The following is a 3809-nucleotide window of genomic DNA, read 5'->3' as shown; positions in this document are numbered from 1 at the left end:
ATGGTCTACAGAGTGAGTTCCAGGGTAGCCAGGGCTACACAGAGAAATCCTGTCTTGGAGAAAGAAAGGAAGGAAGGAGGGAAGGAAGAAAAGAAAGAGAGAAAGGAAGAAAGAAAGAAGGAAGGAAATAAGGGAAGAGCAGCAGACAGGCAGAAAGGGAAAGACAGACAACAGACAGGAATTACAGGGGTATGGAAGGAAAGGATTGCCTCAGCCCAGAGTCAGATTGCAGCCTGTGCCAACCAAGAAACAGGAACTCCAGCACAACTCACATTGGCTGTAAAGGCTGCTGACATCAAGATTACATTTCTTCTGTACATAGATATTTTATGTAAAAGTAACGGGGAAGCAGGATTAAGACCTGACTGCATTTGAGAATCTCAAACCAGACTGTAAACTTTTTTTTTTTTACACAGTAAAGATGATCCCCCACTGATGTCCTTCAGGTAGCTCAGCAACCCTTTCATGATAGTAACTTCAAGTCCTACCAAAATCCTATACATGAGTGTTGTCAAGCACAATGAGCTGTGACTCTCCCTAGCCTAGGGGAGGAGGGGATAGGGGATACTCTTCTTTGGAATGCGCACTCATTGCTTTCAGGTATTTATTTTCTTAGTGTCTTTCTTAACCTCTTTCTTTCTGTTAACCCCCAAGCTTAAACCTATATTAAAGCATTTTTCTTAACCCCAACTTGGCTTCATAAACTCAGCTACCCCTAAAATTCTTTTCTGCATCTAAGCTCACAGTTTGGCTCTAGTCAAGACTTTGAAAGTCTAAGAAATGCCCCTGGCTGTTGAGTGTGACAGTGAGCAAGCTGTTACTCCTACCTATGTCCCCCAAATGCTGATAGGCACCAGCTGAAGTAGATGTTAAAGTACACATTGGTGGGGAAAACATGTTACCCACTTTTCATGGATCTTAACTTTATGCAGGCAAAAAAGATGATATCACATAAATGTTTAACTATGAGTGGCAAATATTTTGAAAGTAAAGTACCATATGCTGTGGGTGCATACACTAAACATAGAGAGCTGAAAATGCAAGTCTGACTTCCTGACACCCCACCCTCAGAGGAGCCTGGCTGAGTTCCTTGCCTCTGTTTGTATTCTGCTGAAGTTTAAGCTAGTATCGTCATTTTAGGGTCACTTAAGTTGAAAATTAGAAAATGTGCCAGAAGAGAGGATGACCAGAATAGAAAAGCAAATATAATTAAATTTCTTAAAATAGAAATGTCTCTTAAAAATAGGAATGCAAGTTACTGGTCTAGCTTAGAATATAGGGATCTGAGGTTATTTTGCAATATTAGTCAGGGTTCTTTAGAGTAGCAGAACTTATGGAATGAATCTCATATATATATATATATGACATTGATTATTACATAAAATTATACATCATATAATCATATAGGTGATAAATATAATATTAATTATATGATATATGTTTATGATATATATGTATGAATTATGTTATATAATAACACAATATATTATATAGTTACATGTATTTATAATATTCTATCCTATGTTAACTATATAGTATATAATTATATATTATATGATTATATAATATATGTATAATGTGTAATATATCATATATACATGTGACTTATTAGAATCACTTACAGGCTATAGTCCAACTAATCTAACAATGGAAGGTGATTAATAGAAAGCCTAAAAAAACAGTAGTTGTTCAATCCAAGAGGCTGGATATCTCAGTAGATGCTGGAATTCTAAACCAGTAGGCTCTAATGCCAGTGAAGGAATGGATTTACTTTCAAGGCATGAACAAGCAAGCAAAGAACAACAGCGTTCTTCTTTCGTGTCCTTATATAGGATTCCAGTAAAGAGATATGGCCCAGATTCAAGGTCTGTCTTCCCTCCTTAAGATCCGAATTAAAGACATTGAGTCTTCCTGCCTCAAGATTTGGATCAAAGGGCTGGAGAGATGGCTCAGCAGTTAAGAGCACTGATTGCTCTTCCAGAGGTCCTGAGTTTAATTCCCAGCAACGACATGGTGGCTCACAACCATCTGTAATGGGCATCCAGTGTCACCTTCTGGTGTGTCTGAAGACAGCGATAATATACCCACATACATGAAATAAATAAATAAATCTTTTAAAAAAAGATTTGGATAAAAGATATGTGTGTCTCGCCTCAAAGATGGGAAGTGGATGAGATGTAGATTTACCCACTTCAAACCAAGCAAAAGTATTTCATAGGTGTGCCCTCCATTTCTGGATTATAGAGCATTCCAGATACAGTCAAGTTGACAACCAAGAATAGTCATCACATGATTTAGATAGAATTATAATGACAAAGCCAGACAATGGTGGCACATGCCTTTAATCCCAGCACTTGGGAGGCAGAGGCAGGCGGATTTCTGAGTTTGAGGCCAGCCTGGTCTACAGAGTAAGTTCCAGGACTAGCAGGGCTACAGAGAGAAACCCTGTCTCAAAAAACAAAAACAAAAACAAACAAACAAAAAAGAGAGAGAGAAAAAAAAAGAAAGAAAGAAATTGTCATCCAAAAGGATTATTGAGATTATTGAGTTATATTTAGGACAAATCAGTTAAAAATGCAGTGTAATGGCTCTTTACAATGTTTGCCTCTGTAATAATTAATGACTATGATGCTAGAGATGCCTAACCAACTAAAGTACCTGAAGACCTGAGTTTAATCCCATGGGTGGAAGCAGAGAACTGACTTCTACAAACTGTCCTCTGATCTTCACATGTGAATTTACACACAAACTCAATAATGGATTATAGTTTGTCTCAGCTGAATTAGTGACTGGCTGATTTTTTTCCCAAGAAAAGTAATAACTAATCAGTTATTATGTAGGCCTTTGGTAGTTTGAGAAAAGGTCCAAGAACTTCAGCATTGGGCAGGACATTCAGCCCAGAAGATCTCATGCATGCTTCATCAAATGGCCCTGCTGCATCAGGCCACAGCGGCAAAGAGCCATCCTCTGTAAGCAGCTTAACACCTCCTGCCCTTAACCAGTTCGCCCAGGCCGTGGACAGGCAAACAGCTACTCAGCTGCTTAAGCTTGCTCCCAAGTACAGGCCAGAGACAAAGCAGAAGCAAAGGCTACTGGCTCCTGCTGTAAAGAAAGCTGCTAGCATAGGGGACATCCTAACTGAGGGACTGCCCACCCTTCAAGCAGGGCTCAACACAGTCACCACCTTAGTGGAGAACAAGAAGGCTCAGCTGATGGCGATCGCCCATAACATAGACTTCATTGAGCTGGTGGTTTTCCTGCCTGTCCTGTACTGAAAGGGTCTCCTACTGCATTATGAAGGCCAGGCTGAGGCGGCTGGTTCACAGGAAGACAAGTACCACTGTTAACCTCCACAAAGGTTAACTTGGAAGACAAGGGTGCTCTGGCTAAGCTGATGGAAGCTATTAGGACTAATTACAACGGCAGACACGACAAGATCCATTGCCACTGGAGAAGCAACGTCCTGGGTCCTAAGTCTGTGGCTCTGGTTGCCAAACTGGAAAGGAAAAGGCTAAAGAACTCGCTACTAAGCTGGGTTAAATGTGCACTGCTACGTTTTCTGTACGTATATGATTACAAAATTTTAAAAAGAAAATTAAGTAAGTAGCATGATAACCTTTTGCCCAATTAGAATTTTTGGCACGTTTAAGATATGATCAATATAGAAATAAATAATTTTTAAGACTAAAAGACCGAAAGTCTTTATCACCTGTGTAAATCAAGAATGGAATTCAAAGCGGACATAGTAGTGAAATCCTTTAATCCAAACACTTGGGAGGCTGAAGAGGGTGGATTTTTGTGAGTTCAAG

The 3809-nt window shown here is 39.5% G+C and overlaps 1 pseudogene; it reads left to right on the top strand.

Annotated features, from left to right (window-relative positions):
- On the top strand, positions 1–3540 carry LOC116101431 (annotated as a pseudogene).
- Positions 3541–3809: the final 269 nt, after the last annotated feature.

This window comes from Mastomys coucha, unplaced genomic scaffold, assembly GCF_008632895.1.
Source record: "Mastomys coucha isolate ucsf_1 unplaced genomic scaffold, UCSF_Mcou_1 pScaffold21, whole genome shotgun sequence".
Lineage (NCBI taxonomy): Eukaryota > Metazoa > Chordata > Mammalia > Rodentia > Muridae > Mastomys > Mastomys coucha.
The sequence above is the reverse complement of the archived record's forward strand: the minus strand, read 5'-3'. Positions and strand labels throughout refer to the sequence as shown.